The sequence below is a fragment of the Malurus melanocephalus genome, unplaced genomic scaffold (genome assembly GCF_030028575.1).
Source record: "Malurus melanocephalus ecotype Western Australia unplaced genomic scaffold, MMel_1.1 scaffold_425, whole genome shotgun sequence".
Classification (NCBI taxonomy): Eukaryota; Metazoa; Chordata; class Aves; order Passeriformes; family Maluridae; genus Malurus; species Malurus melanocephalus.
In genome coordinates this window covers 558,419-581,856 of record NW_026623657.1, presented here as the reverse complement: position 1 = coordinate 581,856, position 23,438 = coordinate 558,419, and the positions used below count along the sequence as shown (strand labels likewise).

The window sequence follows — 23,438 nt, the reverse complement described above, 5'->3', positions numbered from 1 at the left end:
AGACAACTGAAGGCAAGGTTAGAAATAAGTGAACATTTCCAGTTGAGCAAGTTTTACGGTCATGCACTGTGGTAATTGAAGGTTTGCTGTGAAATGCTACAAATCTGCACTGGAGAAGAAAACCTGGCMCCAGTTTGAGATTGCTGCAGTGTGAGGTGGGAGAGCTCTTAGGGCAAGAGGTGCTGTTGGTAAAGAACTGCAGGGAGCAATAATGACAGGTTAGCAAGGCCCAGTTCCTTTGGGTGTTTTGTAGAGGAGCCCATCATCTCCAGGGGCTGTGGAGGTTCGTCCTGAAGATGTGAAAATTCAGATTAATTTCTCCAGCAGCRCCTGGAATGGACCTGCCGAGCTGAGCTCGTCCTGGTGCTGCTTGGGGATTGTGGGGTAAAACAAGTGAATGCTGTGGAGACAAAACTCTGCCTTTCTCGTTCCCCTTCTGCCGCTCTGCTTGCTGCCAAATCTGTGTTTGAGCTGGGGACAGACAACCATCAGCAGCTCAGACTGGAGAGATGTGCTCAAAGCTCCTTTCTGYAGCCAGCCCTGGGGCAGCAGAAGAAGCAAACGCCTGGTTTCTGGAGCAGGGACTGGCTTTAATGTTCTTATCAACTGTTTTGCAGTCTTTGTTAAAAGAGGTCAAGGCTCATTCCCCTGGGTGGGGACTTCTYGAGCACAGTACTTATTATTAGGGCAGTACCATATCTTGTAATTAGGGATGTAATTCCCATCTCTGTAGAGAGCCAGCCTGTAGCCTGGGTACCATTTAAGAGTTTCATGAGATGAATTAAGCGAGGATGGACCCAGCAATACAATGAATTTCAGCAGAGTTCGCTCGCCTGAAGTCCTGCAGGTGTTTCAGATGAGATATGAAAAGTAAATAATTCCCCTCATCTTCCTTCCCTTTCATTTTTATTATAGTAGGTCAGGAGATTGGTGTTGTTTTGGGGCCATCGACTTGCAGCCTGGTTGTTTRAAAGGTTACATCATCCTCTAGTCCCTGCTGGAGCAGCTGGAGGAATTTCTATTTTTTTTTTTCTGTCTGACACTCAATTTTTTTACCTGCAAAGGACCTGTGCCTTAGAAAATTGCTGTTGCAGTACATCTGAAGAGTCAGATTTTGGCAGGCTTTAAAGTGTGATGTAAGAGATCCTTACTTAATTTAGCATTTTGTTAACTTTTTTTTTGTCTCCTTACCTACATGGGTAGCAGTGCTTGTGTTGTTCTGCAGGGAGTTTTTACAGTTTGCACGCCTTGTATAAAATAATTTACGTAAGTGCAGAGTAAATCAATCAACCTTGAAAAAAAAAAAGGAAAGCAATCAACTTTGGGCTTGAAACAAGGAGTAGGTGAAAGGCTGAAAGAAAAAAAAGGGCAAAGAAGATGAGTTGGGAGAGAAAATAGAAACAAAACTTTGTACAGTGCTAAGACAGAAAAAGCAAGGGAAAACCAGACATACAAGTTAATGCAGTGTATTTTTCTCTGTAATTATATTCATTTGATGTAGATTTGTGCCAGGSACTTTGCAGCAGTGTTAATGAGATGAAGGAAGGGTTGATATCCATAGCAGTTTAAGAGATAGGGCTTGAAGGTGTTCTCAGTGGGCATGGTTATATTTAGTACCCTGGATGTTGGATGCCATTACAGCCTTACACAAAGGCTTCTGAAGGAAGATCTCAAAGCACATTGCATCAGTTCCTACATTTCCCAAATCCTATTTCCCAGAACTTTGTGAGCTACAGTTGCTGGTTTTTGCTGTGTTCATATTTTTTTTTGGCATGGAATTTGAGTCAGCTGTCCACTTGTGATTCCAGTCCTGCCATCTTTGAGGAATTCTTGTTCTGTCTTTGGGAAAGGTTTTACTACCACGGGGTTATCTTCAGGTGTGAGGATTTCCACAGTGTGTCAGAGGAAGAAACACTAATTCAACTCTTGAGTGGAGCATGATTCCTCTGAAGATTTGCCTTCTTTGCTTTCACACATCGTCCTCCAGAGATATGAGAGCTCATTGCTGTCAGCCCCCCATAATCCTGTTAATAACCTCACTSTAATGATGCACAAAGTGCTGCACTCGTGATTTTTCACCAGTGCAACTTGCACCCCTTCATCCTGAAAAACAACAATATAGATTTCACTGGGAAAAGGGAAAGAGAGAGGATATTTCCAGAGGTTACAGAAAATTTACCTTCCCATATATATGGCTCGAAGAAAGGTAAATCTCATGCACTCACAGGCAGTTATGTTAGCAACAGGTAGGAAAAACGCTCTGGAATTATTCACACCGGCTCCTGGCAGGAGCCCAGAGTTTTGTGGGTTATCCACCGAGGCAGAGATGAGTTGAACAATAGGGGTTTAATTTAAGGGATGTTTTCCCTGCCTTCAGCACGTCTCTCCAGCTCCCATCTCCGTTCCCTGATTGCAGTGTAATCTTGCTCATTACTCTGTGACCGTAACCTCCTCTCCCCRTTTCAGCAGTGAAGCACCAGCAGCCAATTTGTGTCCAGAATTAAGGTTGTGACCCTCTCCACTTCCCTCTGCTCTAGGCAGCTGTGGAAGGAGGTACACAAAGGCTTTCTGCTAATTGTTAGAAGAATTTCAGGCCCTGAGTTGTTTGCTGAGATKTTCTGTGGTTTATTTTGCTTTGTGCAGCAACAGTTTTCAGCCAAAGCAGAGGATTGATTGCTCCTGGAGTTTATTGTGCCTGGTTTTAAGGGAGGCTGAAATATTAAGGCTGTCAGATGGGAGATAGCTGGTYACTCTCACAATGAGGAGATTTCACTGTCTTCAGTGCTTTTCACCTGCTCTTTGGGAAGCAAACATCACACCTAGAGCTGTGCATGGCTCTGCCTTTGCTCTGCTGCTGCTGCTTCAGGTGAATTGCTTGTTAGGGAAGGCAAAACTGTARATTTCTTCTCAGAAAGAAGGATGGGATTATTCCCCCAGCTGAATAAAGCTGCAAGTTTGGGGCACAATTGACCCATTTGTACTCAAAAATGTACAACAGCTTTGTAGGTGGTAATGACTTTTGTCAAATTCTTGTATTTGTCACTTTGAACTATGGGATTATAGAAGAAGCACAAAGATTCCTTGTTGGTAAAGAGATGGCTTGAAGTTGCTGAATCATTACAAGCATCTTAATGCAGAAGCAACTAATCTTTTCATCCAGTGCTAGCTTTGGGCTCTGCTTTCCCTCAGGACCTGGATGTTGTAGAAAGCAAGGAAATTAGTGCTAAAAAGATTATTTGGCTGYGTGTGAAGTGATCCTCCGTGCTCCCCACATTTCAGGAGGCTGCTGTTTGCTGTGCTGAAGTGTTCCAGTATGGAAAACACAAGGTGAGGTCTGGAAGAGCACCCAAGCTGCCCACAAGGACACAGAGAGAAGTTCCTGTTGCTTTAGGTGTGCTAAAATCTGTTGTGTGTAGTGTTGAAAAGTGTGGGTAATTACATTTTGCAATGAAATCTATGAACATCTGTTCTCCTCCCTTTCTGTGCCAAATGCCAACCTCTGGGACTCACGTTGTCTCCACAACACTTAGATAGCACATTTGCCCCCTAAACTAAGCAGAGGTTGCAAGGCAGGAGRAGAAACCTCTCAGGAAATGCATTTTTCTTTTAAAACTTCCAGCAGCAGCCATGCAGGGAAGGGGAGAGAGAGGGAGATGTGGTGGCAGGAGCAGGGAAATGTGATCCACTGTGGTGSCCACACTGAGCAGTGCCCAGTGATGGATGATATTCATGAATTAAAACCTTAATTGGAGCTGGGTGTGCCTGGCTGGGAGGTGCATAATTGAGTATCTCAATCAAAACATAAAAAAGTTTCTCATGCCATTCTGTTTTAACAGAAGTTTGGAAGTCAGGTGGAATCCTTTGCTGTACATATTTATCTCCCAGCTCCTTTTCCAATCCCCCTCATGCTGAAAGCTCTTGGGGAATGGTCCCTCAGTGACTGCAGCTTTTCTTCTCTGAGCAGCGATGGCTGGCTTGTTGCAGGGAAGAAGGATGTACTCCATCTAGGCTAAGAGTAAATTGGAGTGAAAATAGATTTAATCTTTCCATAGTTCAATGGCAAAAGTAAATCACCCATCATTTGACTTCTGTCTCCCAGATGCATTAAAATGTGGGAAATGCTCCATCTCCAAACCCTTCATTTCTTGACAAGCTTTATTCACTTTTTCTTCTCTGATGTTTTTATTAATTTATTCTCTAAGGCAGTTTCTGCTGTGCCAACTCCTTTTACTGTGTGGTGTAGGGAGATGTTGATAGGTCTTGCACAAGGAACACTGGATCCTGAGCTCAGGGCTTGATGGATATTCTACAGCTCCTCCACGTTTCTTGTCTGCCTTTTGCTTTGGGCTTGTGCAATATCCTTAGAAAGGGAGCAGCAGAAATGAAAAATGGAGGGTTCCAAGAGTTACCYATCTTTTCTGTGCCTTTTGTCCCACGTTATAAAGTCCCAAGCAAAGCTGATAAAAGGTAAAAAGTAAGGATGACTGTGCTGTGAAAGACTTGGGATGCTGGTGGTTAGTGATGGAATAAAATGTTCAAGATAAGGGGAGTCCCAATATCTCACAACTTGAACGTTAGGGTTCAGCAGTTTTAAAGACACCTCCTTTGAAGGCTCTGACCTTGTCCTTCCATTTTCAGGCTCCAGCTTTATTACTCTCCCAAGGAACTCAGACAGTTGATTAACTCGTAACTCACTAGTTCTTGACACATTAAGCAGCAAATTTGACTCTAATTAACAGCTTTTATTAACCCARGTCCCCCCTTCCCTCCTCCCTTTCACTCTAGAGACTCCTCAAGCCGTTACAGGTTTTAAAGTAATTTCTATTTTTTTTTTTTTCAATCATAAGTGAGTATGTGCAGACTTTGGAATGCCCAGGTAAAAGGTCCGTCAAAGGTACATTTGGGATGCAAATATGGTCATCTGGAGGGAAACAAAGGCTTGGATTGTGGATGGAGGTGGTGGCTGGCCACAGGGCTGGCTTGGCAACGAGAAGGAAACCATGAAGGACAGGAAGGGCAGGCTTTCCTCACCCTGCACCTCCTGCTCTGCACAGTTCCTTCCCAACCCCAGTGATCCACCTCGGCGTGCAGCCTGCCGTGAAAATGAGAGGGGGCATCGCTGGAGCTCCTGGACACGTGGGATGGCAGCTCTGCCAGCTCTGCTGCTGGGAGGATCTGCATGGAAATGGCCCTGCAGGGATCTGAGGGAGCAGAGAGGATGAGGTTTGGGATTTATCCCGCRCAGTGTCCGCAGTTATCCCGTCCGTGCACGGTGCTGATGCTGATGAAGCAGAGGCTCCCCCGGGAGTTGTGCRCTGCAGTGCAGATCTGGGGTGGGTGGGATGGCTGAGGAAGTGCCTCTTCTTCCCCACTGAGGTTCTCTGTGCCTGTTTGGTCAGCAGATAAAGCAGCTTGTTGGTGAGAACACAGCCAAAAAATCCAGGGTTCCCCGGCTGTAATCCAGCCCCGCCACCGAGTGACTCCCTGTCTCATTCCCCATCTGTGACTGGGGAGCAGCAATGGCTCTGCCAGTTTGTCCAGGTGTTCCAGTTCTGGTGTGCAAGTTCCTGTTGAAGTGTTAATTTTTATAGCTGGCAAGGGAGAGGGAGGTTTTCAGTCTCGTTCAAACAGAGTTGGTTTATTTTYGGATTTCAAAGCACATAGTGGTGTAATCCTGCCTAAAAAAACTACTGTGGTATCTTTATAAAAGATGTTTTTCATAAGCTTTGGTAAATGTGTTTCACCACTATYGCTCTGAATGTATCTAATCCAGTTTTGGACTTTCTGAACTCTCAATCTGAGAGAGAGAGCCTGCGACAGTGAGCTCCAGAGGTCAACGCAGGACTTGAGAAAAGAGAGGTTTTTATATCTGTTTAAAATTGCCACTCTGCTCCTCTGGGTATCATTTCCCTAGCATCTCGCAAGGAAAGAGTAAATATCTTCATTATTCTGTGCTTCCTCAGGTTTCTCCTTAACTGCTAAACAGCTGTGTTTTTATATTTTCTGTAAGTAAAGCGAGCGAGCCTCTCCCCAGACAGCGTGTGGAGAAGATGAAGCGTCTGAGCTCTCCGAAGAGGCAGAGCAGCCAAGGTCAGCTCAATGCCCCCCAAACCAATCGTGCCATATGCAGTCTCTCCACATCTCAGCTCGCTCTCCTATGCAAATAGATGAGGAATATGTTAGACAAAACCGGTCCTCGGGGAGCAGCCACTGTAATCTTTCGCTATGTTGAATATTGATCGTGTGTTATACCTCCTTTTTTAATTTAGTTCGGTTAGTTTCTGGATTTGTAATAGCGTTTTATCCCTTGCTCCGTTGCTCAGGCAGTTTTCTTGTAGCTTTCTTGGCGGTACTTTGTCACAGAGGCTTTGAAAATCCAAATAATTAAACCTAATCCTCAGGGTTTCTGGTTTTTTTTTTTCTCCTCTTAAGAATTTTAGGGAATTCTCCTACAGTGGAAGGGAATGGTTTTATTTATTTATTAGCATTAGTTTTGCCTGTGGGTTTATTATTCCTTGTTTAGTTTTATTTGGTACGGAAATAAGTTTTAAGGCCTCATAATCTCTGGATCATTTCTGAAAACCTGGAGTCAGGCTACAATATTGCTCCTTTCTTGCYTGCTGGTATACGCATCCCATTTAAGGCTGATTTATTTTTTAACAATTTCAATACTTCTGGGTCCTCAAATATTATCCTGCCTTGGTGATTCATGATCCCCCAACGATGAGAGATGGCTATGGGAGCTTGCAGATGATTTTGTGAATTGAGCACACTTGCCAAGTTGCAGGGAGAAATGACACCCAGGATGGCTGGAAAATGGAAATGGGCATGGAAATGGAAATGGAAATGGACATGGAAATGGAAATGGAAATGACACCCAGGATGGCTCTGACAGCCAGCAGGTAGATATGTGTCCCCTTCACGGGGCACCTGTAGGATCCATCTCCTCCCTAGGGTGAAGACTGAGCTCCCTTCAGCCTGTCCCTTTGCTGCCTTCAAAGAGGAGCATGAAACCAGGCTTCATTTTCATGTTTCTATTGATTATGTTGGCAAGATTTAGTTGGAGCAGAGACAGACCAGAGGTGTTTTTTTGTTTGGACTGTGTGGAAGATAAATCAGGTGTGATYCTTGTGTTATGGCCCTGTGATGCTCACCCAGAGCAGTGATGGATAGTTGTCTTTGTCACTTCTTCTCTGCCAAGAAGAGGAAGAAAAATAAGATTTCGCTTTTGCCATCCAAGCAACTCCCAGACCATGCATTTAGCAGAAGACAAGGCTAGGAAGGTACCTCGAGGGGTTCCCTCCAGATCCCACCAGTGAGGAGGAAATTCATTAGAGATACCTCAGTGAGWGGGTGCAGCGAGCACACAGCTCCCAGGATGTGTTTTCAAAGGGTCTGTCTGAGGTTAATGCTGCACTAGATCTCCTCTTTTGTGCTAAATTGGGCTAATATTTAAACTATCTTCTGATTAATTTCTCCGTCAATTCCAGTGTTTGTCATCTATCAGTGACGTGTCTGAATCTGTGTGTGTTTTACTCCTGGAGTTTCTCTGGTGCAGGCCCTGGCAGTGTCCCTGTGCCCTCACGTGTCCCAGCATAACCTCTGTGCATGTTGGTGAATTCTAGAGATGAACAGAGGGATTAAGAGGTTGAACAGAACGGATAATCCTCTGTTTCCCCTTCTCTTATCCTCAGTTCCTTTCTCAAGCCATTTGTAGTGAGGTTGCCTTCTCCTGTTGAGATTTTGGATGATCCTGCTTTGTTAGGACTGGTTTTCTAGGCTGTCTGGTTTTCTAGACTGGTTTTCTAGGCTGTTTGGTTTCCTAAGCTATGTGGTTTTCTAGGCTTTTTGGTTTTCTAGGCTGTTTGGTTTTCTAGGCTGTCTGCTTTTCTAGGCTGTCTGCTTTTCTAGGCTGTCTCATTTTGCCATCTCTTCTGCATTCCCCACCTCTTCAGGTCCTGTTTGGTTCTGCTTTCCCCTCCAGGTTCCACAGGTTTCCACAAAGCAGCTGCTTTGCTCCAGCATCTGAGAGTAATTTAAATGGAGCTGCACTTAACAGTGATGCTGCCAGCGCTCATTTTGACCCTGCATCCAAGGACATTTTGTTATTTTCATGGTGTTCTCAYCATGATTTAAATCTAAAATCAGCAGTTGTAGGGTGGGAGGGGATGCCTTGCTCCACTGCACTTCCTGGGGTAGAAGATGCTCCTTCAAAGTGCAAGTGAACAGGACTAAAATGTTTTATTCTCTTAAGGAGCCATGTTAGCTTCCAAAGTTGGGTAATTTCTATGGGCTTATAATATTTTTTTTATGAATGGCTTTAAATAGAAGTCATTAGACACTGTTGTTCAAACTTAATTAACTGTTCTCCTTACTGAATTACAGCACAGCAAAGAGTGACAGCACTGCAGGACTGAGAAATATCTTACTGGATTTAAAAAAAACAAACCAAACTAGATTTAACRCTTAATTAGAACACAGGACCTTTGGCAGCCCAGGTATCAGGTTGCCTTTTGGTAGATCAGGCTTTGGGGTGTGATATCTCACTTCCCAGATTGCTGCAGTTAAACCTCGTGTGCTTGAGCCATCACTGGAGCACATGCCCTTGTTTTGCTCAGGAGTGATTTTCTGTCCCCCCAGCAAAGGCAAAATGGGATTGAAACATGTGCAAACAGTTYGTTTTGTGTTCAGTCTCACAGGTTCCTGTAGCAGTGTTGGACAAGAGGCAGTGGAGGGGTTTCAGCCTGTGCTGRTGGCCCCAGAGCTGGTTGTGGTTCCAGTGTCACCATCATCCTGCACCATCCCCAGCAGCCAGGAAAGGCAGCACAGGATCTGTTCACAGCCTCAGAGGGAGGAGAGCTCTGTCCTGTGCCTGAGCAGTCTCAGCTTTATCTGCATTAGGAGGGGATAAACTTCTATGTGTTTTTTAACAAGATGTTCAAGAGTGTAATTTTGCTGAAGGGAAACAGTTACATATCATTTCACAGAATCACAGGATGGTTTGGGTTGGAAGGGACCATCCAGTGCCACCCCTGCCATGGGCAGGGACACCTTCCACTGTCCCAATTTCTCCAAGCCCTGTCCAGCCTGGCCTTGGGCACTGCCAGGGATCCAGGGGCAGCCACAGCTTCTCTGGGCACCCTGTGCCAGGGCCTCCCCACYCTCACAGGGAACGATTTTGTCATATCTAAGCTGTAGATACCAGAGAAAACAACATGATCAGAAAATTGATTTAGAGAGTTTTGACCTGCACTTTACCTAGAATTGGTTTCTAGGCCAAGTGAAGTTGCCTGGRAGCCTTTGCAGGATTAAATCAGGCGTACCCTGTATTTGACTCCTGATATTTAGAACAAAACTTGTGGAAGCAGCTYAGCCTTCCCATCACTTTGGAAGGGCTGGTGATGTTTTGACACTTTAATGCCTCGTAGAACCGTGTGAGGCCTCACTGAAGTGTGGAGCAGCAACCTGGGGAGTCTGTATGACCAGGTCCCACTGGGAAAAGGCTTCCTTTTCAAAGAGCTTGCAGAGATGTCTGCTGTGTCTCCATCCTGCTGAGAGGCTGAAGGAAGTACAGCAGGGTGAACGTGTTTGCAGGAAAGAGGATTCATTGAATCRTATCAATGTCAGCTGTTGGCAGCACCAGCAACGCTCGCTTTTGCCAGATCCATCTCCATCCTGAGCCTTTGTCTGGCCATCACTAAACAATTTGGTTTCTTTAGCTTGGCTTTGGAGCTGGAGCAAGAGCTTACTACAGCTCTTTGGAGTAATTTTCACCTCCATTCCAGCTGACTAGATTGGACTGCAGATAATGCTAGGGGCGCATAAGAGCTCCAGCTCCGAGGGAGCAGGAACGTAATTACAGTAGATGAAGGGTACTCTCTGCAGCTCCTCCAAGAGTGCTGAGATTAGACTGTAATCATTGTTTGTAAGCAGACAGGAATGAGGGGTAATCAGCCAGGCAGCCCCTGCACGTTATTCCAGGAATTAATATTAGCTTCCTGAAGTAGCTCATCAATTCACACTTGTGTGAAACTGCACAAATCAACAGGTCTGGCCTTGGCACCGTGAGAGCTGCCGAACGGGCTGGGCTCTGGGGGGCTCTGTGGGTCAGGCTGGGTGTGCAGAGAGGCTGACCAAGAGGAAATTGTGTTCCTGGGATGGGTTTGGGGTCTCAGCTCCACAGGGAGAGGCTGCCAAGAGATTGGGCAGTGCAGGACCAGGAGAGCTTGGGAGATGCAGCCGGGCATCCAGGCTCACCGTGCCAAGGAGGGGAAGGCTCTGCTTTTTTCTGCAGCAATCATCTCCTTTAGCTTGCAGAGAGAGGGAGGGAGGGACAGCACCGAGAAGGAGTGGGGAAGTTTGGGTTTGAAGAAAATCTTAGCGAGTGTGCTCGGTGCTGCTTGAATCCAGCCCTAATTATAAAGGCTGCGGGTCCCAGCGAGCGCGGCGAGAACATCGCGTACAGACACAAAGTTAACACCAGGCAGCAAAAGTCTTGACATCCCTGTGATGTGAAACGAGAAGAGAAGGGAAAGAAAAAAGAGCCTGCAAATCCAGGCAGGAGTCATTAGGAGAGTGAGTCCGCAGACCATGAGGGTCATTTGAGTTTCAAAAAAAACACATGTATTGCTCCCGCTAGGAATTGCTGCTGCAAGCCAGGTGGTAGGTCTGYTCCAGGATGAGTGAGAGCCTGCCCTGCTCCCCTCCCTTTGGCACTTCTCACTGCCAAGCCCTTTGCTTCCATCAGTTTGGGAATAAATCACCAACCAACCAAATGATTATCTCTTGCAGTGCTTTACATACATTAGTTATGTGCTTGGGCTTTTTAATGATGCTGCTGCTCTGACAGCTCACTAAATATGACACAGCTTTATGGGTGGCATTGCTAATACTTTAGCAGCCAAAGGTTAGCTGCTATTATTAACCACATTAGTGCTGGCTCTTGTAGGAAAAATRAGTGGAGATGGATGTTTTCTCYGGAARGCTCACAGCCTAAAAGCAAAACCCRAGGGAGCATCRGAGGAAGGAGCAGCCCASGAGCAAAYGSAGTGGTRRTGGTTGGCACAATGTCATGAGCTTACACCCGTGGCTGGTGGTTGGTTTGGTTTGTTAATTGGAATGGRGGGAGGTCGAGGGGCACAGCAGGAAGCTGGCAGCCAGCGAGGGCAGCAGGGACAGAGCCTGTGTGTCACCTGCCCGTCCTGATCCACTGCCAGTGCTCTCGGCAGGAGCGCATCTGGAGGAATTTGGAAGAAGAATGTGTTCATGTCTGCATGGATTGCTCCCAGAAGTCTCWTCCAGGCTCTTTTCTAGCGTGGGGAAAAGAGTGAGAGGGTGCAGGGGTGAAATTGTCTGGGTACAAAGGTTCCTTGGCAGAGCAAGGTGTGTGTGGGGGTGCCAGGGATCACCTGCGTTAGGGAAGGACCATGAAATGGGAGGCTGTGACAAAGAGAAATGAGTGGATTGGACACCTGGGAAGGTGGGTAGGAGAGAGAAGAAATCCTCTGGAAGAGGATTTTGAAGTTAATGGGTAAAATGAGCTGTGCTGAGGACACGCAGCCATGAATTTTCACATGACATGGGCATAATTATTGTAGCCCAGATCCRAGAGGAGGAGCTGTCCAAACTCATTTCTTTTTGCTGCATTTCTCATTTAGATACGTTTCTTTATCTAATGGATCTGTGCACAGCCAAGCTTGGGAATGAGAAAGGCCCTGTTTGCTGTGGTGTTGAGCAGAGCAGAGAGGTGGGGTTTGCTGATGAGTATCAGCCTCCACAAACCAATTGTTTTTCTTGCTCCTGCTGCTGCTTTGCCGAGGGACTGGGGCATGGATCTTGTTTTATAAATCTCACGGCGTGACTGGCGTGTTTCTTAGGACAGTAGGGAGAATAAATCCGTGGGATGAAGGGGGGTGATGTCAGTGGGTGACATTCTGGTTGTGCTTTTGTCCTGTGCTCATCAGCAGCCCCGTCACACTGAGATGTTCTGCCTTGGCTACCTGGAGAGCACTGTCAGTGCCTCCTCTGATGGACTTTTAATGCTTCCCAAAGCCCTAGTAGCCTATCTAATAAAAGCCATAAGTGCCTCGGTGCCTTGCTGCATGACTGGAAGATTTATTGCTACAAGCAGCAGAAAGGCACCTGGGGAAGCTGAGGGGTTGGTTGCTTAAAGAAATTTTAATATCACAGGTCCCCACGTTCCAGTTCATCTTTACCAAAGGAGTTATCAAGTTAGAAGGTCCAGAGGGAGCAGAGAGAACATGTTATCAATGCTGTTCTAGTGAAGGCTGTGCCAGCATTTTTCATGAAACCCTTCTGTTTTCAAATGGCTATAAATAGGTGGCTAAATGCACATAAATAGATCCTACCTGGGGGTAAGTACTTGACTTTGAAGTGAGCAGACGGCTGCTTCTCACTTGYAACCTACATAAAATGAGGGACAGCAGTGTTGCCAAATATGAGTGTTGAAAATTGTAAATGCAATGTAAAAAAAAAATAACAATGTGCTTTGAGATAATTTTATTTGCCATATGGTTTTGAGCTGTCGGTTATACTTGCATCATGTTTTCTCTGCAACTGCGAAGTTTCTTTATTTTGAAACAAAAACAGAGATTGCCATCTAGTACCTTGACTTCAGGATATCGAAATTGAAGAAAAGTTCTTAATCAAATCAAGTCTTGCAAAGCTTTTCAGAAAGGGAAGAATGCTGGCARTGGTAGGGCATTTAGAGAAGTTTATTAATCTCTTTTAGTTTTGTGTAAAAGCAGATTAACCAAACAGACTTAATGAATGCATCAGACATCTCCATGCATTCACAATGAATGTTTGCAGGTAGGCACTTGGAAATTAAAAAGTATTAAGTTAAAACACGTATTTTCCCTCTATGGTTGTACCCTAAAGAATTAACTTTCTACACCCTTACAGACGTTTGCTACACTCTTACAGCCTCATATAGCCTAAATAATCTGTGGGTTTGTGATTAAAGCTTTTTTAATATTTATATTCCTTGGGGTTTTAATATTTGATATTCATGTCTCTGTCTTGTTTTGGTGGAAAAAGGGAARGAAAAAGGCAAACASAAGCTGACATGTACAAGACTGCTGCCATTGTAAASTGGCATAAATACCAAAGCTCCTTTTTTATTTCTTTTTTGCTTCTACTTGTGGACGTGCAGTTTGAGTGGAGGTGGGTTTGTGCAGTTTTTGGAGAGGTGTGAACCATTTTAAGATGGGGCAGAATGGTTTCCTTGCTATATAAAAATGTCTGGAGGAGGTCACATTCCCCACTAGATAGAGGTGGCACCTGGGCTCATGGTTCAGTGGTGAACTTGGCTGGTTGAATCATTGGGCTCAAATGATCCTAAAAGTCTTTTCAACCAAAATGATTTTGTGATTCTGTGGCCAAAGTGGGGTTCCAGCACCRAAGGAAGAGAGATATTTAGAGCTGAACCTCTTTGAAATTGTTTCCCAAATGAGACAGGAGTTGTTCTTGAATGGCTGCAGGGCACCTCTGAGCAGACTGGAGGCAGATGGGAGGAAATTGTCATTTTTCATSGGGCTGAGTTATCCTGCCCCTCTGGTTTGCATTTCAAGCAGACTTGGTCAAGAGGTATTTTGGGGAGAGTTGAAGTCATTCAGCTGTGCTGGGCTGGCACGAGGATAGCATCCACATCCCCAGCCTGGCATGGTGGGGATCCCAGCTCGCTCAGCCACGGCAGGAAGGATTTGGGGGTTTTGGAGGTGCTTGCAGAGCCTGATCTGTGTTGTCTGAGGAGTCTGCAGAGCTTGGCTGTGTGAGGCACAGGTTGGTCCTGGAATGGGTGTCCTGATCCCTCCCCAGCYCTGCCAGGCGCCGATCCCAACGTGGAGCTCGTGCCCACGCAGCGACTGCTCTGGGTTATTCATCTCCTGCAGCAGGCTCTGCTGCCTCCTCCCACCCCGAGCTAATCACTTTGCAAAGCTTCCAAGGTACACCAGCTTCGTGTGGCAGCTAACAAGCTTAGCTGATGAGTTGTGCCATCATCCTTCTCCAGAGCTAATCAGCTTACCAGTGCTCCAGAGCTAATGGGCCTGTGGGTCACGGCAGCACCATGAACTGCTCACACACTCCTTTCCCACATCTATCTTTAATTGCATGGCTGCTGCTTTAATGGAGTTTCCTCCTGCATATGTTTCACTTTTTTTTCCAATGGTTATCACTTGTTATTATGCAGCCAATTCTTTTTTTTTTCCTCCGATGTACAGTTCATTAAAGACTATTTTCATGCTATGGCTGAGATTTCAAATATCAGCTGCTTCCCAGCCATCCCACCCAGACTGGGCGGTGGCCAAAATTTATTTACAAACGGAAAACCGCACTTGGGGTAGCGCATCTCATGAGCGCTCTGTGCTTTTTACCAACACATCCCTGAAATATATCAGCTCCAGCAGAGAAAATAATTGAGKGATGTCAGCTCTGAAAAGTCAGGATTTGACCGAGTTGGGAGTGGAAGGGCTGAGAGCTGCTGCAGTGGAGGCTCTGCAGCCGAAGAGCGACGCTGCCAGCTCGCAGCCCCGTCATCTTCAAGTGCAGCAGCTGAGAGCTGCACCTGCGCCTGCATCCCTCCCCGAATTTGAAGTGGCTTCACAATCATTTTGCTGGAAAAGGTATTTTATCCTTTTCACTCGCTACGTGAAAGCGAGAGGAGAAAAGAGACTGACAAAGAAATGCTGATGGTAACGCGTCGAAAATGCCGACTCTGCACTTGGCGAGCAACCCGACGATAAAAAGAATTTTTTTTTTCCCCTTGTATTTTTTAGCTTTTATAATGGCAGGGGATGGGAGCAGGTAAGGCATCTGCCTGAAACTTTGTGTGAAGTTGCAGCATGCCTCTGGCCTGGCAGTGTCACAGGAAGGGTTTGATGCTGAGGATGAACCCTGAGTGCAGTTAAACTTTTCCAGTTGTGCTCCATCCCCATCTGCAGCAGAACTTTGTGACCCCATCCTGCTCCTCTCCTGCCCTTAAACACAGCAGGGCAGAGCAGGCAGCACCTTTTCCAGGAAGAGTCACTCAGAAGGGTTTTGCCATCTGAGCTCCAAGCTCGGAGCGCTCCGCCAAAGTTCCTCGTGACTTAGGAAAACATAATTAAATGCTGCTCAGGAGCTGCATTSTTAATAGCATCATTAAAAAGAGGGTCCTCTTGACCATATCCCATTCTCAAAAGCAAAATGGAAATGGCAGAAACACCATTTAGAAWTTAGGATGTTGTTGTCTGTTCTAATTTTCATTGAATTATGTGCTTCTGCTCCCTTACAACCGTGGTTGCACAGGTTAATTAACACATGTTGTATAAAAATTAAAGTCCTTACACTGTATTCTCTCCTGTTCTTCTCTTCAGAACAAAGAGCAGTGCTTTTTCTTCCCTTATTATAATCTTGGTATTTTATAGACCTCTTTTGTGAGCCTCTTGTTTTTTGTCCTTCATACAGTTTTCCCAGAATTTCTGGGGGATTTATGAAAACCTCTTTCTTTGCTTTCTCTAGTGCCTTTCAGTACTCTCCTGGGCCTATCTTAAAGAAAGTGCACGATGTTTCAGATAAGTATAAGCCACCAATTAAAAAGTTGGATTGCTGTATAATCCAGACCGTTCCCTATTTTCTGTTCATTACTGTCCAGCACATTATCCAAGTTTTGCTAACTCTTGGAAAAAGCACTGCCAAAAGAGAGGCCTGGCTCTCCTCTGCCCTGAGCCACATCAAATTATTTCTCTTACCATATTATCCTACCACAGAGGATTTGCACATGTRTTTAATAATTTTTCCTTGCTCATTTTGCTGGCATGGGATCATGATTTGCCAATCCAAATTGATAAGGTTCTTCCCAAGTCTTTATTTAAAAACAAAAACCCAGTGTTTTTCTGACAAAAACCCAGTGTTTTGCCTTGCCCAAGAATCCTTTGGTTTCCAGGCAGATTCCACACACATAGGTAGGTGTCCTTCATGATACCTGACAAAATTATTTGGGGGGAAAAAAGCACTTTGAGATACTTTAGTCATTTCAGATGGAATTTCTGTGAAGTATCAGTGAATATGCTGGAGGAGGGGAGAGATAAAGTCATGTTGCCCTTAGGACACTGTCCCAGACCATGGAACCCAGGGTCTGATGTTTCTTTTCTCTCTGAAAAATCTGACTTGGCTTCCCATAGGAATGTGCCAGAACTGGAGAATACAGGGAATAGCTGTTTGTCCTGCTTSCTCTGAGGTCTGGAAACCAAAATTTCTTCTGAGCAGATTCCAAGAGAGATGTCCTAACCATCTTGTTGGAGGAGACACAAAGATCCTACCTGGGGTAGGATCTTTGCTTTCCTTTGGTCCTGTGCATAAGACCTGTTGTGTAAAACACATCATATATATATATATATATAAACAAATATAAATTTGTATAAAACACCTCCCTGAGACCAACAGAAGCTGAGCAGCTCTTCAGGAGGGTTTAGTTGAGAAGCAGGCTGGCCTGGCTGCCAAGGGGGGATGGCACAAGTCGTGGTGCAGTCTGTGATAGCGAGGAGGAAGGGGCTGGCTCGCAGCCACAGCAACAGATTGCTGCTCTTGTGCAGACTGGAGTCATGTCTGAGATAAAAACAGCCACATCCTGCACGGGCCAGTGCGGGAGCTGAGCAGGAATGAGAGCTTTTGGATGGAAATTTGTGATGCTGTCGTGTACAGGTGGATTTAAAGCCCTGGGGSAAATATTCTCCTTCCATCAGAGCCTTTGGTGCACCTGTAGCTTTGGTGTGACTACCCAACACCATCAAATGAGTGTTTTAATACATCCAATCTTTTTAAGGATCCTTCTGGCCTTACAATATRCCCATTTAGCTATGTTTTGTGTCTSACCATACCRTRACCTGTGTCAGATGTTCACAGGTGGTGAGAAAGAACGAAGAAGCCCAGTTTTAATTCTGGCTGTGTGCTTTTCTCTCCGTTTCAGCTCTGAGCTCTTTAGGCATTGACACCTCCTCCATCAAAGGTTCCATCTCCCAGGCCTGGAGATGTTTGCCATGGAGGGTCCCTGATGTTTTTTTTATCTATAAAACCAGCAGTGARAGGCTGGGGCTGCTGGTGCCTCTCATGGTGTGTGAGTGTAATTAAGAAGATCAACTGTGCCAGTTTTCTGCCTCCCCTCTGCTCGTGTGAGGAACAATAGCGCTAAATGATGATTGTAATTCATTACAAATGCACCCTAATTAAATTACCCATCAGTGGCTGCGAGATTAATGATACCAACCCCAGTTAGGACGTGATTAAAGTTAGGCTTGTGACATTTTTCAGTTATTGTGTGGAAATTCATGGGCAGGGTGCAAGGTGGGATTGGATGATGCCCCTGGAGCACAGCTGGGGCAGCACAGGCTGTGGCTGATGGTGCTCATTTGGACTTTGCTGGGGTCAAACCCTCTGGAAGCTTTTCTCAGGTCTGTCAGGAGGGCTGTGGGGCTGTGCCTTGGTCAGGGAATGTTTTTAATCCCATTGTAGGATCAACAGGAGGGTCGTGTGGGGAGTCTGGCACAGCAAGGAGCTGAGCCTGGATCYCCCAAACTTAGGCTTAACTCTCTGAGCTTAGCTTGCTGAGTTGTCTTGCCTTTCTTATATTTTATTTCCATATTTCTGCATGCTGAATATCATCAAATCTTTCTTGAAAGTAGGGAAACACCATGGATGACATAAGGAATACTATCAAATACAGCAGAGCATCAGCCTTTCTCCCTTTCCTTAGAGAAGTTTTTCATTGCAAATTGTTCTCAACAGCAAATATTTACAAGGGGAAGACAACCCAACGAGACAACTTTGCCAAAAGTGCAAAATTTGGGACATTTTATTAAGAGATTAAACAATCTCTAAGGTGATAATTTACCTCTTAATCTGGGGATTTTGCTGCCTCTGTGCTGCTGGAGGAGCCTCTGGAGGTGTTCCCAGGCTCAAGTGAGGGGGAGGAGCAGTGTGTGGGATGTGTTTAGGTGGATGAGAGGGAAAATAAGATGTCTGGGCATAAGGACTGTCTCTCTGAGCACCCTAGCACAGATTGGCTGTGCTTGGCATTGGCTCTGTCATTAGCTGGCAAATAAGCAAGGAGGAATTTTCTCAAAGTAATTTCATTTTCCAATATTGTACATCCTGTCCTTAAATGCCTTTGCTGATTGTATTGATGGTGCCAGTCCAGAAATGGACATTGTTTACCAGACTCTTAATAGATCTTCTCAAGCTCCTTGAGAAGCAGCTCTGGGATGCTCCAAACAGAAATAAATTGAGCAGTGTGGTCTGTGTGCCCCTCAGATGAGTGGAATGGACCTCATTAGAACGTTGCACACAGCTGCTTAGTGCTGGGGCAGCAGGAAAAGAGGAATTCCTGGAAATGAGAATAAACCAGGGCTCGGATGAGACAGCTGCACAGTCAGAGAGGAGGCAGCTTTGCCTTTGCAGTGCCTGCTGAGCTTTTCCGTTTTCTGGATGCTGGGGCAGCCTGGGTTTTGTGAGAATGAGGGAACAGGAGGGACTGTGGGTGGGACAGCCCATCCTCTGCCATCCCAGGGACTCTGCAGAGCTGTGGTGGCACTTTCCAGTTACTGGAAGGTGTTTCTCTGGGGAATGGATGGTTACCAACAGGTTCAGACCCTGCTTGGAGATATTAATATTAAATGTCATCATCTCCGGGTTTGGATGACTTTGCTTCTGTTGATAAAATGATAAAATGAGGCGTTTTTCCAGGTTCTTTGCATGTTCTCTTCRGCAATGCTGTTGCTCATAATCTTGAAATGATTTCCCTTGAGCAGGATAGGGATGAATAACCTCGAAGACTTTTCCTCCATAAAATCAGCTGCAAAAGCCATCTCTCACTACACCAGATTTGTACATGCAAGTTTTAGAGGCAGAGGTAAATTTTTATCTTTAATCTGAGGGTAGAGAGGCCCTGGCACAGGGTGCCCAGAGAATCTAGGGCTGCCCCATCCCTGGAAGTGTTCAAGACCAGGCTGGATGGGGCTGGGAACAATATGGGACAGTGGAAATGTCCCTGCCATGGCACGGGGTGGAAACTAAAAAGTCTTTAAGGTGCTGTACCATGGGCACCAGTGGATCCAGGAGGGATCCAGTGGGGATTGCTGCTGTCCAGATTTGCAAATTTTGCACACATTGGTGCAGGGATGGCAGCCAGATGTTGGCTGCTGGAGCAGTGGGTGCCTCTGTCACAGACCCAACAGGGTCTGGCAGTTCTGGGAAGGTGGAGGCATCACCTGCAGCTCTCAGTGTCCTGGTCACATCCCATCTTGTGCTGGAAAGCTCAGAGCTGGTGAATAAAAACCTGTGGAAGGAGAGCTGCCAGCTGGCTCAGCCATCACAGGGGCCTCCCCCACAAATTTTGGGTAATGCAGGCAGATTTAGCAGCTAATATCAGAGTTTTGTGGCCTACTTCTTTCTCTCTGGAGGGTTTTCTGACCTGGCTGTGTAGCCTTGGAGCTACATATTGCACTGCTTGTTATTGCCTTACAAAGCTAAATGGGGTTTTTCTTTTCTTTTTTTCTTTTCCCAAGTGTTTTGACTTGTTTTTATTTAGGACACAACCCTTTTTGTCTTTCTGGTTTTGCCTTTCCCAAGCAGCTCCTGCAGACAGGGTGGTTKGGATTCAGAGAAATAGCTGACTCACGTGGGCAGATGTTGAGATTTTCCTTTGTAATTGAACCCAAGAATGGGGAATTTTCCTTCAGGCATTGCAGAGGGAGAGCTCTGCTGGCTCTGATGGGCACCAGGGTGGGGAAGGAGATGTCCTTTAACTGCAGAGATGGGGTGAAGCTCTGGATAGAGAGCAGAAATCCTTACACAGTTCTGCCCTCTTGGTCAGTGACCTGTGTGAAACGAGTTTGGGTTGAGTCCARTTCTCTGCAGATGAGCTGTTTGCACAAAGCAATCAACATCTCTGGCATGGACAGGAGCCCCAAGCAGTCACCTCAGCACGGGCCAAGGAGGCAGAGSTGTCCTGGAGGCCAAGATGCAGTTGCCCTAAGTCTGGCTTAGGGTTTTTGCTGKGATCTGCTACCTTGGTGCATCTCTGCTTTCTCAGCTCCCAGGCTTCTGGCTGGTGCTTTGATGCACCCCCAAACTGCAGGACACTAAAGCTGGAGGGTTTTGAGCCCGAGGTGTCGTCCTGGGCTCTCCTTTGTGGTGAGATGAAGTGCACATTAACAGGGATTGTTCTCTCATGTCCCCTCTCTACCCCTCTGTCCCCACCAGGGTGGCTCTGGGTCCAGCTCAGCTTGGACCCCTCTCTCAAGGGCAGAAGAAGCTGAGGCAGAGCAGAACCTCCATCTCTGGAGCTCTTTCTTTGATCTCTGCTCATCCAGGGCTCCCCACCCTCACTGAGGGGTCGCTGCTTTTTTCACACCCTGCAGCCAGGAGCAGGATATGTGTGTGACCTCCAGAGCTGAGGAGAACCTTGTGAGGGCTGAGCCTCTGCAGTGTGGAGATTCCTTTAAAATAAACAGCTCTGTGACACCAAAGGTGCATATTCTGAGCTGATGAGGGATCTGAGGCAGCAGCAGCACGTGGTTTCTCTGTTTGCAGAGCTGCAGAGTGGGGTTGGAGGAGCCGAGGAATGAGTGAGTGAGGTGCTCCTTCCCACTGTCCACCCCTCCTGTCCTGCCAGCTCAGTGTCCTGGTTCCATGCCCTGTGGTCAGTGAGTGGTCAGCAGATGGGCCCCAAGTTCAGCCTGATTAATCCTGCTCATCAACAAGGCCAAGGCAAAGTCGCTCCCCGTCTCATCCCATATGGTGGCTCCTGCTGTCCCTGTTCTTGTGGGAAAAGCTCTGAGCAGCCTCCTGGTGTCCAGACCAGCCCCTGATTTCCCCTCTCCAAATCAGAGCAAGCCCTGGAAAGACCCGTGTTTGTGTGGAGCTGACTCACAGTGCCACTGCTGGCTGGGAGCTGTGTCCCAGTGGATGCTCCTCTGTCACTTGGCAGGGACAGGCTCCCTGTAGGAACTGCTCCAACACCCTGCAGATGTCCAGAGACCATGCCCTGCCTCGATCTGAGAGTGGAAAAGTGAAACAGATTGATGAAAATTAATTCTGAACAGATTCCTGAGCTGTCATTGAGCGGCTGAGGAAGGAGTGGAGAGACTGAAGTGAGGCAATTTGGGTAACTCCAGCTTGTTCTTGGTGTGTTCTGKTGGAAACTGTCACTTGGAGTTAATCCTCTCCATAGATTCTTAACATTTTTTCAACCACAGCACCGAGCTGAAGAATTTGCATTTTAAAAGTACAGTTTGGGGTGCCAGCAACACAACAGACTCCCAGGAAAGTTCAAAAGAGTGCCTGGAGCTGTCTGTCCCTTCCTATGGAGATGTGGGGAGAAAGAATGCAAAATTGAAGGGTGTTAGATTTAGGATTTGTGTAATGACTGGCTGTGATCCAAATGGGTAATGCACACAAAGCTTCTGGCCATCATCCCTTTAACATCCTTTATCCCAAGAATGTCCTGAACAACTTCCTGCTATAGCCAGCCCTCAGAGCTTGTGCCAATCTGACAATCATCATCATTTCTGGGTTGYTCTCTCCAGCTGCCCACACTGGATATCTCCTCGTGTCCTCCTATTGTGCTCTGGCGTGCTGAAATGGAGAAGGTCTTCTCTCAAATGCTCCAATTAATCATTTATGGCAGCGTGTGTCTCTTATTAGTCTGGAAATGCAGAGAAACGCCGAGGGCTTGGCACAATCTGTTGGGGTGGAGCATGTCTGAGTCTGCTGAARAGGAGCATAGCTGGTTTTGTTTGTCTTCACAGTTGTTACCACACGTTTTCTGTGATCACATAACTGAGATCTGAGTGGATCCAATTTCAGTTTTTTTCCCTCCTCTTATGATTCTGGGCTTATTAGCCCTGACAGTTATTTATTTGTCCTTAGTTGTAGGCTGAGGCAGCTTTATGGATAATGTGGGAAGCATGTCTTTCCTAATTAGCCCACAGTCTGTTGTCTGTCTGCCTCATGGGCAGGACACAGCATGCTGCTTTGCTGGCTTTAGAATAGCAGGAAGCCCTGGATGCAGGAGGTCACGTTGGGCTTTTTTTTTTTTTTTTTTTGTGAGAGGTTTTAGAGCCACAACTCGCAACAAAACCTATGGAATACATTCTCCTCTGGCTTCCCACAGTGAGCTATTTAAATTACATTGGGGCATGATGAGGTACAATAGGAACTGAGACTGTCCCACCATGCCCAGCCAGGCCACAAGCTGGGCTTGCAGGGTTTATTCCAACTTATTCCCTCCTAGTGAGGTACCAGCACACGTGTTGCATCCCAGCTCTGGCAGGAGTTTCTCTCAGAASTATTGCAGCAACTAATGAGGAAGGAACACTGGCTTCATGGAAGCTCTCACCTTTTCTTTTCCCAGCAGGATCACCTGTGGAACGTGCATTATGTCACCATTATGAGACTATATAGCTTTATATAGCGTCCTATCTTGTATAAAAAGTCAAAGCTGCTGTGTCTCACTCTTTGAATTCAGTGGCCCATAGCAGGGGGGTTGGAACGAGATGATCTTTAAGGTTCCTTCCAACCCAAACCATTCTGGGACTCTATGAATAATTTTCTTGCATCTCTCTTGGCAGCAGCGGACAAACTTGTGCAGAGCAGCTCCTGGTTCTTTGTGGGCAGTGAAGTTTGTTCTGGTGCCCCCGGGGATGCAGGGACAGCTGTCAGGAGCACATCATGAACCTTCCTCCTCCAAATCTGCTKGAGGACAGAGAGCTCAGCAGAGCTCTCCTTTTCTTCCTCATCCACACCTTTTTCGTTTGCCCCTGATYGCAGCAAAGGGGACGGTAACAAGTCGTGTTCATTACCAAACCTTGCAATTCAAGAAAACTCCTAAAATAGCAACTTTCCTCATTCTTCAGCCGCTGGCTCMGTGCCCAGGGAAAATAGTGGGTTGAGAATATGAGGCAACAACTTTTCTTTTTCCGGTAATAGTGCTTTCAAACTATATGTCTGTTTAGAAACATTTATCATTGTAACTACAGGGTAAAAATCTCCTGCCTGTCTTTAATCTTACCTGTGCAATGAGATGGCAACACCGAGTCCCTCCTTTCCATGGATGATTAAGAAGGGCCAAGCTTCAAATAGTTGACTATATCTTTTTCTCAATTTGCTTTTCTGTCAGCTTAAATTAGAGATGGTTTTAGCTATTCTGTTGCAATCTCTCCTTGTCCTGTGATCTTTTCTGCTGTTGCAAACTCTGCGGGGCTGGTCTGGGTTAGCCCTGCTGTGGAAAACCTGCAGTAAAGGTTTGTCAGAAGGTTCTGCAGTAAAAAAACACCCTCCTGAGTCGAGAGATGTTGCATTGCCTAAGGGTTTGCCCTGCRGAAGAGATAGAGAACTGCTCGTAGGTCTTGATTTCTTGTGGCATTTTTATGAGATTCAGA

At 46.1% G+C, this 23,438-nt stretch overlaps 1 protein-coding gene across 3 annotated transcripts in view; it reads left to right on the top strand.

The window, feature by feature from the left end:
• LOC130581620 (mitotic spindle assembly checkpoint protein MAD1-like) overlaps positions 1-23,438 on the top strand; it is a 115,941-nt gene that overhangs the window by 43,861 nt on the left and 48,642 nt on the right. The gene's annotated exons all lie outside the window — the stretch shown is intronic.